The following is a 13,857-nucleotide window of genomic DNA, read 5'->3' on the forward strand; positions in this document are numbered from 1 at the left end:
TTTGAAAAGCCGCACCACGGCGCACTTGAAATAGCTCTTACATTAGTGGTCGACACAGGAATCGCCTTTTTATTTACGCTCTTACCAACGCGATGGAAAGCAAAACAAAGCAAAGCAGAGCAAAACAAAACGAACAAACGCAAAACCCTCACGTCCCGCACTTGCATATAACGCCGTTACGTGCCCAAGCGGTATTGTACGTCATCCTAGCACTGCACCCCGGGGCGTACGGTATATGGGAATGAGCACACGCCACGAATCGTCTGAAATCACTCCCTACAGCTGTAAGGCGCCTTGAAGCGTGCACCCCCAACATTCTTCTTTGCGCATCTGTGAAAGGTAAACTCTTGAGCAAACTCTGAACCAGCTCTAAGGAAACTAATCCGATTAGACGTTACTTTGACTCATCCTTTAACAGTTTTCAGTCTCTGTCTTTAAACACCTTGCTCAGTCACATTCAAGCCACAAGTACTCTTCTCGGATGTTGCACAAACAAATCCTAATGTCTTGAAAGCATTGCAGCATGTTTGTGTCCCACTTCCCGTGGCTGCAGGACGACTGACACGAACGGACAAACACAATCTGTGGCGTTTAGCGTGACATAGTCTTGCAGGCATCGTGCTGTCTTACTGCAATACTATACCACTTGAGGAAACAGTCCATCTGGCCATGAAACTCATTTGAACGTCTAGCTACAGCAACTAACAATAACATGATTTATTCAGGATGTGTGGAATCAGCACGTCCCGGAGACAGCTTCTGAAATCGTGAGCATTCTCTGGTGGTGTCCTGGAGGGCTCCCCCGGGCATGTGTTGGTGGTATAGTGGTGAGCATAGCAACCTTCCAAGCAGTTGACCCGGATTTGATTCCTGGCCAACGCAGTGGCAAGTGTTTTCAAATGCTGTCACAAGCCTTGGATTGTGACTAGCAAAGCGAAGCCTTTTGAAAGAGCTAAAGCACTGCAAAACGGAATTGAAGGAGAATCTTACAGGGGATTCTGAGCGGTGTCTAAATAAATAAATTCACAGCGTCCGCGGATGGCATTTTGCAGCTGGAAGTAGATGTCGACGCTTTTTGCACACAGCACCAAAAAAGCGTCTTTTTTGAAGGTACAGGCATTGAGCATTGGTGGTTCATTGTTAGAACTCTCGCCTGCCACGCAGGAGGCTTGGTTTCGATTCCTGGCCAGTGGCTTTTGCAGCGAACGGCTCCATCACTTGCATCCCAACTTTTGCAACTCGCAACTGAAAACCCACTGAAGCTAAGCAGGTGTGAGCCAGGTCAGAATCCGGATGAGGGTGAGCTACAGGGAAAAACAAAGCTTCCAGCTGGAAGCGGTGTTAATGGTGCCGGCGGGGGGGCGCTCACCCTGAGGTCTGTGCGGGTCCCAATGCCCCAGTATAGTGACGGAGATGCTGTGTTGTAAAAGGGCGCTGTCTTTTTGGATAAAACCGAGGTCACAGCGCTCTGTGGTCATTCAAAATGACCACCAAAACCTTTGACAAAAGCTCTTGGTAATTGATGGTCTTCAATAATGCTTCTCCTTTAGGTACATTTTAAATCAGCTGAAAAATGCTGTGAAATGGGGGGGCACTTCAGGCCAGTGTAGGATTTGGGTTACAAGAACCATGAAACTGCACGAGAAAGCCCGTACACTGATTACACGGCTTTCTATTCAAAGGAGGACAAAAGAAATTCCCTGAGTTTGATTTTTTGCAGCACAGAGAGGAGCACTGTCATGAGGCCGGTTAGCTCAGTTGGTTAGAGCGTGGTGCTAATAACGCCAAGGTCGCGGGTTTGAGCCCTGTACGGGCCAGGTCTAGGTCCAGGTCCCTGTTTATGAAACAGGCAAATGACTGTCTCAGGGGCCCATTCCTCATTCTCAAGACACATGTATGCAGTATGTACACCGTGCATTGAGCAATAGGGACTGAATACACCACAGGTAAGGTTAGAAGTCATTCTGAGGTGCCACATGTGAGGGATACAGCTAGGCATCCGAAATGTAGGGTTTGAGGCCCTTCAGGAGTACTGCATCCTTTGAGACAGACCCGTGCATGTTAAACAAATGATCATTTCTTTCGGCATTAGGGACTAAATATACTAAACATATGATGCTAAAATGTTATTTTCACATATATTAATGTAATAAATGATTGCTTATGCTTTAGAAACAAATCTAATTAAAATAAAAGCTTAAGTTTTGTATTTATCTTGTACCATAGAACATGATTTTCTTTGTATTTCAAGCCCACAAAGTGTCCAAATGACGCACTACATGATATAAGGAAGATTATCACATGCATATCGGTATTATCTTTCTTATGAAAATGCATTCCTTTCATTACCTTTTACTTTTTAAAATGAACTCAAATTGAGTATAATGTAATAATTTAAGTAGAATAGATTCTAATAATATAATGATCCAGTGTTTTGCACTACTTCACTGCTTCACTGCTCTATGCCATCTGGAAATAAATCCTCAGACTGCTTACTGCCCTGGGCATGTACCAATAAATTAAAGGAGCACATCTGTTTATCACTGCGTTGAAGCAGGAGACACACAGTCTCTGCAAACACATCCTAGATACAGTGTTCCAGCACCTTTGACCTCATCCAGAACGTATCATTTCTTGAAAGGGATTGCTGTCCGAATGCACATCTGAATCCCAAACAGAACCTCTAGTAAAATACGATCATTTGTGAAACAGGCAAATGACTGTCTCAGGGGCCCATTCCTCATTGTCAGACACATGTATGGAATGCTTTCACTGTGCATTGAGCAATAGGGATTAAAAACACCGCAGGTAAGGTTAGATGTCATGTTCTATGATCATTTCTTTCAGCATTAGGGACTAAATATACTAAACGTATGATGCTAAAATGTTATTTTCACATATATTAATGTAATAAATGATTGCTTATGCTTTATAAACAAATCTAATTAAAATAAAAGCTTAAGTTTTGTATTTATCTTGTACCATAGAACATGATTTGCTTTGTATTTCAAGCCCACAAAGTGTCCAAATGTTCTATGATCATTTCTTTCAGCATTAGGGACTAAATATACCAAACGTATGATGCTAAAATCCTGAAAAAAGGATGTGCTCCATCTCGTCAGTAGATTGGATTCCAAAACTGATTTGGGTCAATATACATTACCTTTGAAATTAAAGTACAGTCTACTGTAGGGAACCATCAACTTAGAAAGCATTGGCCTTCCCTGGGGGTCAGGTAGGTGCAAAAGATAAACTTTTATCCTATCTTTACCTTAAGATAAGTGGCCAAGCAGTATTTTTCCAAGTTTCACCAAGCACATCATGTTGCCATAGTAGACAAAGTTCTATAAAATGTTAAATAACTTTTAAAAAAAGCATCTTGGTCTTACAGTACTGTACAAGGTGAATTAAACTGTCCCTGGTAATAAAAAGTAATTAGAAGCATCTCAGAAACTTTATCTCTAGAAACATTAGCTGTTTTATATCATGTAATTTAGTGTGATGTTGTCAGAATTCAAGGACATTATCACACACAGAAATTGGTTCAGTTAAATCTAAAAAACACAGCTAAACATGGGTTTAAATGTAACAGAAGTCTTACCTCTTGTCAAAAGATTTAATTCAAGAAGCGATGTAATAAATGATTGCTTATGCTTTATAAAGAAATCTAATTAAAATAAAAGCTTAAGTTTTGTATTTATCTTGTACCATAGAACATGATTTTCTTTGTATTTGAAGCCCACAAAGTGTCCAAATGATGCACTACATGATATAAGGAAGATTATCACATGCATATCGGTATTATCTTTCTTATGAAAATGCATTCCTTTCATTACCTTTTACTTTTTAAAATGAACTCAAATTGTGTATAATGTAATAATTTAAGTAGAATAGATTCAGGTAGGAAATATAGAGTCATGATGTTTATGGCTGACATCATTTCACATGGGTGAATTTTAAGCTAAGAAATAAAAACATTTACAATGAAGATACCATTGCTTAATTTTAAATGCCTTTAAAAAATAAATACCTCCTGAGAATAATTTGCCACTCCCAGATCCTTGGTAAGGTACTGTTTGAATCCAATCAGGAGAGGAGCATCCAGGGAGTGCTTTCTATAGAGTCCAGCTTGGGCCACTCTCTTCCGGCCTGCTGATACTTTTTAACTACTCAGGGCCTGTAAGGATATAAAACACCGGTTTAAACATTTTATACCTATAAGACAAATTAGAATTTTAGTAAAAAATAGATACATCTGAAAAATAAAAAGTCTTACTGCTGATAGAGTTCTTCAGAGCTCACATCTTCCCCTTCCTTATCCGCTTCAGTTTCAGTTTCTAGAGCAGCCTCTGGCATCTCTTCCTCCTGGACTGCGGCCTCTTGCTCAGGGCCGCTGGAATGCAGGTAGATTCTTTTCAACATGCTTTTACATAATATGTTGTAACAATGATTTCAAAAAGAAACTACAGAAGCCTTACAGATTAAAAATATCTCACCTTGCCAATGTGTCTTCAGGCTTCCCATGTACAAAAAGGCCCAAGGACTCTAGCAGTCTTACAACCACTATCCTGTTTGCCTCACCAGACACGATCTCTATTCTGTGGTAATCCACGATGACCCCGTTCTTCAGGTGATTCATCATGTCCTCCCTCGCCTGTTGAGAGGCCATCCTGATGTTTTCTGCCGTGGCGTGCTTCATACACGCCCTCTTCAAGTGAGCAGGAAGCTGATCAAGAGTATTCAGGCACATCTTGCACACCAGGGGAATCCTCGCGGGTTTCCTTTGAAAATAAATAATACCATCTGTGTATAGAAACAAGCTAAGACTGATTTCTTAAATTATCCTTAATTTTCTCTCTCATAGTTTGAGCATAATGATTTTATTGCATTTATATAAGAATTGCTCATTGCTCCTAAATAAATAATGGTTTCATAAAAAAGTGAACACTTGGTCTCAGTCACAGACTTTCCAATAGAAGCCATTGTGGAGTTCAGCAACTGCAGGTCCTAGAAGTGGGGAAGGAATTTTAAAAGAGAAATTGAATTACAATACAGAAGGAATGGCTGAGGGATCACTGAAATATATATATACAAATTCCAAAGACTGAGTCCATATAGAAACAACTACCTTTCATTTTCAGTATAAGAAAAAAAAAACATTATCTTCCAAAGCATCATAAAATTGTCCCTTCTTCCAGACTCTACTTCTCTCTTGTAGTAGTATAGCAGACCTTTCCAGGTCAGCAGATCACAGAGTCCGAAATGAGCTTCCTCCATCAAGCAAAGTACCTGAACATGACTCTGTCTTCATAAAAGCGCCCCTGTAATAAAGAAATTAAATCCGAAATCAAGAGGGCAGTTGCCTACTGAAATACAAGAAGTCATCAATTTTAACCTAGCAACACATTAAAGGCTGCATCTATACAAGTACGATTCTAGAAATGCTCACCAGATTACGTTTTAAGAAGGAACTGCGCCTCAGGTTCCGCCGAGATCTTAACTCGGATGGCAGGATTCAGAGTCCGGAGTGCGGACTGATGGCGCACGGAGGGTCCATATACTGTGGATCCCTCAGTGATCTTCCGCGTATTCAAACCGCCAGCGTGTGACTCCCCTGTCCCCGTGACCTCATTGCTCTGCTCTCTCCTCTGTGCAGCTGAGCCCGACTCACGGTAAAATGGAAAAAAATATGCCCTCGACGTGAGATTTATTCTGGAGCGAGCCAGTGTTGCGCATAGCTGCCTTCAAAGCAGTTAACCCAGGTTCGATTCCCGGCCAACGCAGTTACGAATGTTTTCAAATGCTGTCATGAGCCTTGGATTGTGACTAGCAAAGCGAAGCCTTTTGAAAGAGCTAAAGCACTGCAAAACAGAATTGAAGGAGAATCTTACAGGGGATTCTGAGCAGAGTCTGCATACATGCAGTCAGATAAAGGTGCTGAAAGCTTGAGCTACTCTCAATGTCATGCTGCCCTTCCCCGGAGTAAATCTGTTACATTGTAAGAATGCTTCTGGCAGGTTCAAAAAGAGACCCTTGTTAATTGGAGAAATCAATGATTTCGAATGAATTCTGTATGCGTTAAAAGACAGCTATACACAGAAAACATGCAGGACACTGCTCATGATGTTTCCCGAGCAGAAACACAGTGCGTTTTTCCAAGCCATTTGACAAAGCCCACCCACTGAAAACTGCAGCAGATCGTGTAAAGACGTTCAACTTTGTAACTACTGCACGCACAGGAAGCAGAATAAATTCCTCTTTTCAAACTGTCAAAGGTTTGCTTTGCGAACGCTGCAGGACATCGCACAATCTCTTTTGAATGGGGACAAACGATTTCTTATGGGGCGCAGTAAGTACAGACGTTTAAAATGCTCCACTCATGCCGACGATGCAGCATGAAGAAGCGCAACCTAACGTTTGACAGACAAAAGCCAGGCGCCGCTACGAGCAATATGAAATCATACTGACAAGCACACGGCGTTTCGCGCTGACACAAAAGTAATCTCGACAGACGCTGTTCTCTGCATAAAGCTGAAAGAGCGTTTCTGTTGACACGTAACAAGTTCGTTTCTTTCTACCATGATATCACCGTGACCAAATCTGTCTTTAAACACCTTGCTCAGTCTCTGACGAGACTGTCAAAAATTGCTTTCGCCGATTGTATTGCAAACCGGCGGAAGCGGGGTATTGGGAAAAGTTTTCAACTAGCAATAATCACGCCTCGGCTAACCCTCACAGGCTACGATACTGCCACTGCGCAAAGCTGACGGTTGCCAGGCAACCGCGGGGATCCTATGGAAATCGTTATCGATCGTGTCATGGCATGTCGTTGCTATAACGCTTCATATTTGTCGTCTTCTTCTTCTTCTAGCTTGAGGTTTTGAAGAATTTCATGACAGACAAGGGCTCCGTTGGGAACAAAGGGCGTTGTGAGAAAACCGTTGCTTATTTTCAGCAGCAGAAATACAACCCTTTAAATACAAGATGACAGAACAATGACGAAGGGCATGCCGGGAGGAACTCATGCACTACAGAGGAAAGGGGGCGGGCACGTACAGTTCACATTCAAGCCACAAGTACTCCTCTTGGATGTTGCACAAACAAATCCTAACGTCTTGAAAGCATTGCAGCATGTTTGTGTCCCACTTCCCGTGGCTGCGGGACGACTGACACGAACGGACAAACACAATCTGTGGCGTTTAGCGTGACATAGTCTTGCAGGCATCGTGCTGTCTCACTGCAATATTATACCGCTGGAGGAAACAGTCCATCTGGCCATGAAACTCATTTGAACGTCTAGCTACAGCAACTAACAATATCATGATTTATTCAGGATGTGTGGAATCAGCACGTCCCGGAGACAGCTTCCGAAATCGTGAGCATTCTCTGGTGGTAGGGGCGTTCAAGATGGCGCTCAGGTGGGAGGTAAAGTTTAGTGGTTGGGGAGTTTTTTTGAGTTTTTCATGACCTGAATGTTAATTTTTGCTTTTTTTGACTACAGAAAAATAAGGACTTAACACTAGTTGTTTAAACTTCAGTTATAATTGAAAGAAAAAAAAAAACATTTTTTTTTAGGTTTAAAAAGTCCGATATGAGTAACACTGGGAAAAGAAAAGAGAGTGCTGGGTCTTCGAAGGAGAACTCTAAGATACCTCAATCGTATATGTATAGCACTACAAAAAAATCGATGGCAACTAAAGGGAAAAGTGAAGCAGCTGCAGGGGCAGCAAGAGGGCGGAGGCGCCGCGCGCCCGGCCGAAGTGTTGGACCGGTGCGCTTTACGTGCTGAAATAAACACGCGACAGCCCCGAAATGTTTCCAGAGTGCTGTGCACTGGAGGTTTTTGTCTGGTGAAGACTTGCCTGGTGCTCCTCCGTGCAGATTGTTTGTCCTCCTCCAGTGCGGGACGAGCCAACACAAGGGAGCGCATTCGCCAACATCCAGGCACGCAATGCGATTTGGAAAGCAGCTCCTTTCCAAAGAGTTGCACACGAACGATCCTTCAGTCCCGCTCGGGGGGCACGGAACCCCCGCCACACACAGCTTCAAGTAGCGAGTCAGGCGCCGGGGCTTTCGCTTACGGCCACACCACCCTGAACACGCCCGATCTCGTCTGATCTCGGAAGCTAAGTAGCGTCGGGCCTGGTTAGTACTTGGATTGGAGACTGCCTGGGAATACCAGGTGCTGTAAGCTTTTGCTCTCCCGGCCAGCAGGGGTCGCCGTTGGTGCCGTAGGCTTTGGGAGGAAAACCTGCAGGATGGAAAGGTGATCTATAGCCTCATCTCTAGAGATGTTTTGTTGCTGTGGCATGTGTGTGACCCATATTCAAAAAAAAACCCCGTCTGTAAAACGAATATCGAAGCTGCCTCTAAATCTGCAAATGAAGATGAGTCGATAAACCACTCGTTTTTCGTATAACTAGACATATATTCATTTGTTACCGATTTCATTCATTGAGCACGGATACAATAGAGGTACAGCCATTCACTGTTTGACATGTCTGCACTGGTACAGAACCGAGCAATCAGAAAACGGGTGAAACTGTCTTTAGACTCAGCATACAGTACCGAGGCCCCCCATGACCAAATAAAGGCTAACCTCGATAATCAGCCTAAAGAACGCAGACTACAGCAAAACGACTGACTTTGAAAAGGGAATGAACGTCCAGAAAGAGTAGTGGAACTAGCTTGAGATGCTTCTCCGGACCCCTAACTAAAAGCCAGCGAGAACCAGCAGCGGCGTCCACTCCTGTCGAACCGGGATCCTTCCGCAGCCACGCAGCTCGTGGTGTCCTAACCCTCCCGTATCTGATTTTGGACCAAGCACATCAGGGGAGAGCGCGAACGCAGTCCCCCACTACCAGAAATTATGCAGTCAAGATTCCCACATTTAGGGAATTCGCAGGGGTCAGCACAGCCGGAGTACAATGGCCGAGCCTCGCCCTGGGTGAACCTCCTTCTTGATCAAGGTATCTCCCCTGCCAGGTAAGTATGAGTTAAACAGGCCCCTGCAAGCGGCCCGCACCCACAGCACAAATCGCGCATCCTAGGCCACCTCCTCGCCCCGCACGCTACCGCCTCCTGCTGGGCCCACTCTTTCGCACACTCACACGCCACACTAACACTCAAAAGTGTGGGCAAAACGAGAAAACGAGCGCGCCGTTTCCTACACATCTGCAGTCGCCGTTGCGCATTCGCAGCATGTCCCGGGATGCAATTCGGCCTCATTTGCATAACTCCAGACCGGCAGATCGCCACGCAAGCTCGCGACGTGCGCCTGCCACACACCGAACAAACCTTTTCAGCAATTTCCAAAAAACGGGCCTGCTCGCCTGCCCACAAGGCTCCGTCTCTTACCTGCTCTCCAGAGCCTGCTGCCTTCTGTGCTTTTCTCTTGGCACCGCTGCAGTGCACACAACTCCTGCAGCGGGAGGGGGGGAGAAAGTTCCCGCGCTCCGCCGCAGGGAAGGCTCGCTCCGTGCGCACACGTCCTTTCGATGCCAGTCCAACAAGTGCTCCGCATTAGCTGCGTCGGGGCTCCGGCGTGTCGCACCTCACCTCACCTCGCACTGCCCCCTCCTTGAATGTCTACCCCTGGGCATGCCCCGCTCTCCTCCGCCTTCTCTTACCGCGTGTGAGCACCGACAATGGCCACAATGCCGGGGAATGGCACCTGTAAAGTGTTAATTGGGGCACAGGAACAGCCCGTCTCGTCTCGGGGGGGCCGGCTTCAGAGACAATACAGCAAACACAGCGGGGCGGGGGAAGAAGACGACACCACACATGCGGGTACATTCAGCTCCGGCGGGAACGAGACATTTGTCGGTCTTTTCAAGTGCCGAGAGCCGAGCAATCCTTCACTTGTATCGTTTCTCCCCGGTGACTAGATCTGGCCCTGCGACTCTCGACTGGGCTCACCCCCGGGGCAGCCCAGCAGGTGTGAGCCTGGCCGGCACCCGGATGGGAGAGTCCACCCCGGAAAAGCTCCGGTTGCTGCTGCTCCTGCAAGAGGTGTGACTGGGACCAGTAGGGAGCGCTCACCCTGCGGGCTGTGTGGCTCTCTTACGCCCCAGCCTCCTGATGGCGACACTCTGCTGCACAAACAGGCGCCGTCCTTCGGGGGAGGCGTCAAACCGAGGTCCCGACCCTCCTTGGCCATTAGGAAACCCCAGGGCGTCTCTCAAAAAGAGACGCCGGGGGTGTCCCTCTGGTGTTAGTGCTCCCCTTTACCCATCAGTCGGGGTCTCCTCCTAATCCCCGTCTCACCTGTAACAATCAATGACGAGGCCCCCCTGTCCATGAGATTTAGTACTCGCGCAAGAGACCGGGGGCAGAGCGCGAACGCGGTCCCCCGCCCCCCACAAAGTGCGCGCTCCGGGTTCCCTCTCGGGGCCCTGCAACACAGCGGAAGGGCAGCGAGAAGGAGCCTCTTGCTCTGACGCCGCAAGGCCACAAGAGGGCGGAGGCGCCGCGCGCCCGGCCGACGTGTTGGACCGGTGCGCTTTTTAAGTGCTGAAATAAACACGCGAAAGCCCCGAAATGTTTCCAGAGTGCTGTGCACTGGAGGTTTTTGTCTGGTGAAGACTTGCCTGGTGCTCCTCCGTGCAGATTGTTTGTCCTCCTCCAGTGCGGGACGAGCCAACACAAGGGAGCGCATTCGCCAACATCCAGGCACGCAATGCGATTTGGAAAGCAGCTCCTTTCCAAAGAGTTGCACACGAACGATCCTTCAGTCCCGCTCGGGGGGCACGGAACCCCCGCCACACACAGCTTCAAGTAGCGAGTCAGGCGCCGAGGCGTTCGCTTACGGCCACACCACCCTGAACACGCCCGATCTCGTCTGATCTCGGAAGCTAAGCAGCGTCGGGCCTGGTTAGTACTTGGATGGGAGACTGCCTGGGAATACCAGGTGCTGTAAGCTTTTGCTCTCCCGGCCAGCAGGGGTCGCCGTTGGTGCCGTAGGCTTTGGGAGGAAAACCTGCAGGATGGAAAGGTGATCTATAGCCTCATCTCTAGAGATGTTTTGTTGCTGTGGCATGTGTGTGACCCATATTAAAAAAAAAACCCCGTCTGTAAAACGAATATCGAAGCTGCCTCTAAATCTGCAAATGAAGATGAGTCGATAAACCACTCGTTTTTCGTATAACTAGACATATATTCGTTTGTTACCTTTTTCATTCATTGAGCACGGATACAATAGAGGTACAACCATTCACTGTTTGACATGTCTGCACTGGTACAGAACCGAGCAATCAGAAAACGGGTGAAACTGTCTTTAGACTCAGCATACAGTAACCACTCGGCCACCTCGTCTAGGAAACTGGGCTGTCCTGACATGGGTTGGCGCACTCCAGTTGATCTTTTTCTTTTTTTTCCCTCATACTCGAGGGTCATTTTCCTGTTCCACATGCGATTTCAACATTTTCCTTGGGAGATGTCAAGCCAGCAAGCCACTGCTGTGGTTCAGTGGCCAGTGTGGAGTTCAGTGGCCCTGTTGTACACAGAAAGCACATTGAGCTCCTTGGACATGAAAAGTTCCAGATAAAAGCCATTTGTCATCCTTTCTCTTGGTGTCGATGTTGCTATTGTATGTAAAGGTGGCAACTTGCTGAGCGAGCAGGCGGAGCACACACCGAATGCAGATGTGTCTGAGTGGTGTGTCCAAGTGGCTGCAAAAGGATAGCACTCCCGGGGCGCCGTGGCTCAGTTGGTTAAAGCGCCTGTCTAGTAAACAGAAAATCCTGGGTCCGAATCCCAGCGGTGCCTTTTTTTGTTCTGTGTTCTCGAACAGAACTGGTCATTATAGACAACCGCATACGTCTAGACTTAATTAAATGCAAGTATTCATTTCCTGTCTTGAACGACTTGTTTTTCTTAAAATGGATGCAACTTGCAAAACATGAAATACAAACCTCGCTAATCAGCGCTCGCGGCTGGCAAAAAAAAAAGAAGTCAGCAATGTTTTTTTCTTTAACCTTAAGCCTGCTAATGGAGAAGAACCTAGTCGCCACATCACATACATCCGTTTCAACGATAAGAATGTAACAACTATCCTCACTCCAGAGTAAATCTCACGTTGAGGGCATATTTTTTTCCACTTTACCATGAGTCGGGCTCAGCTGCACAGAGGCGAGAGCAGAGCAATGAGGTCAGGGGGATAGGGGAGTCACACGCTGGCGGTTTGAACACGCGGAAGATCACTGAGGGATCCACAGTATGTGGACCCTCCGTGCGCCATCATTCCACACTCCAGACTCTGAATCCTGCCATCCGAGTTAAGATCTCGGCGGAACCTGAGGCGCAGTTCTTTCTTAAAACGTAATCTGGTGAGCATTTCTAGAATCGTAATTGTATAGATGCAGCCTTTAATATGTTGCTAGGTTAAAATTTATGACTTCTTGAACTTCAGTAGGCAACTGCCCTCTTGATTTCGGATTTAATTTCTTTATTACAGGGGAGCTTTTATGATGACAGAGTCAAGTTCAGGTACTTTGCTTGATGGAGGAAGCTCATTTCGGACTCTGTGATCTTCTCACCTGGAAAGGTCTGCTGTACTACTACAAGAGAGAAGTAGAGTCTGGAGGAAGGGACAATTTTATGATGCTTTGGAAGGTAATGTTTTTTTTTTCTTTGAAATCGAAATGAATCAGAATATCAGTGCAAAAGACAAACTCTTGGTTTGGTTTAAAGAGATATGGTTTTAAAACAGACAAAATGTAGAAAACAGGTGTTTCTCACTTTTGGAAAAGAATGGACCGGGGGTAATATTTTACTAGTTGCAGTGCTAAGCTCACTGGGTTACAGCCCTGCAGTGTCACACGAGGGCCAGTGGTGCAATGGATAATGTGTCTGACTATGGATTAGGAGTTTGGAGGTTCGACTCCTGCCTGGCGCTGGTTGTTTTTAAACACATCAGCCTACTCCCTAAGTAGTCTGTGCTACTTACTGCATTGTAATCGTACCCAGTAAGAGATTTCCTTCATGTAAATGAACTGCACCTGACAGCTTTAGAAAAACACCTGGGCTCAGTACGGTGCTGAGAGCTCAAGTTGTGTATAATGTAATAATTTAAGTAGAATAGATTCTAATAATATAATGATCCAGTGTGTTGCACTACTTCACTGCTTCACTGCTCTATGCCGTCTGGAAATAAATCCTCAGACAACTTACTGCCCTGGGCATGTACCAATAAATTACAGGAGCACATCTATATATCACTGCGTTGAAGCAGGAGACACAATCACTGCAAATACATCCTAAATACAGTGTTCCAGCACCTTTGACCTCATCCAGAACGTATCATTTCTTGAAAGGAATTGCTGTCCGAATGCACATCTGAATCCCAAACAGAATCTCTAGTAAAATACGATCATTTGTGAAACAGGTAAATGTCTCAGGGGCCCATTCCTCATTCTCAAGACACATGTATGCAGTACGTACATCATGCATTGAGCAATAGGGATTAAAGACACCACAGGTAAGGTTAGAAGACATTCTGACTATATTCTAAAATATTGGACTCATATTCTTATGATGGCAGACATGATGCTGTGTTTAAAACCGGGGTTAATGGACATTATATGACTGTCAATTCTGTTTTGTTTTGGAGACTCTTGGCTGCCTATGTGGTACAGTGCAGCGTGAAGAAAACATTTTCCAAAACTGTGTCAGCTCAAAAGTTGTAAGAAAATCTTTCCAGCTGCTTTAACTCTCTTCATTTTTGTCATTTAATTGTCTGTCGGCACTATGTAGCAGCGTTGCATGACAACCCATCTCACCACGGAAAGGAACCTAACAGCTTTTGTAAGAGAGGAGAAAAGGACCTGGCCCGTACGGGACTCGAACCCACAACCTTGG

General features: G+C 45.8%; 3 non-coding genes and 1 pseudogene across 3 annotated transcripts; 2 read left to right on the forward strand and 2 right to left on the reverse strand.

Moving 5' to 3' along the window:
* Positions 1 to 6,623: 6,623 nt before the first annotated feature.
* LOC148634654 (U4 spliceosomal RNA) lies at positions 6,624 to 6,765 on the reverse strand. Its single transcript, XR_015933602.1, has one exon. It is a non-coding gene; the product is annotated as a U4 spliceosomal RNA (small nuclear RNA).
* A 1,310-nt stretch (positions 6,766 to 8,075) lies between these two features.
* On the forward strand, positions 8,076 to 8,194 carry LOC148634655 (5S ribosomal RNA; annotated as a pseudogene).
* A 635-nt stretch (positions 8,195 to 8,829) lies between these two features.
* On the reverse strand, positions 8,830 to 8,993 carry LOC148634656 (U1 spliceosomal RNA). Its single transcript, XR_015933637.1, has one exon. It is a non-coding gene; the product is annotated as a U1 spliceosomal RNA (small nuclear RNA).
* A 1,809-nt stretch (positions 8,994 to 10,802) lies between these two features.
* On the forward strand, positions 10,803 to 10,921 carry LOC148634657 (5S ribosomal RNA). Its single transcript, XR_015933509.1, has one exon. It is a non-coding gene; the product is annotated as a 5S ribosomal RNA (ribosomal RNA).
* Positions 10,922 to 13,857: the final 2,936 nt, after the last annotated feature.

The sequence above is a fragment of the Lepisosteus platostomus genome, unplaced genomic scaffold (assembly GCF_059453375.1).
Source record: "Lepisosteus platostomus isolate fLepPlt1 unplaced genomic scaffold, fLepPlt1.hap1 Scaffold_32_H1, whole genome shotgun sequence".
Classification (NCBI taxonomy): Eukaryota; Metazoa; Chordata; class Actinopteri; order Semionotiformes; family Lepisosteidae; genus Lepisosteus; species Lepisosteus platostomus.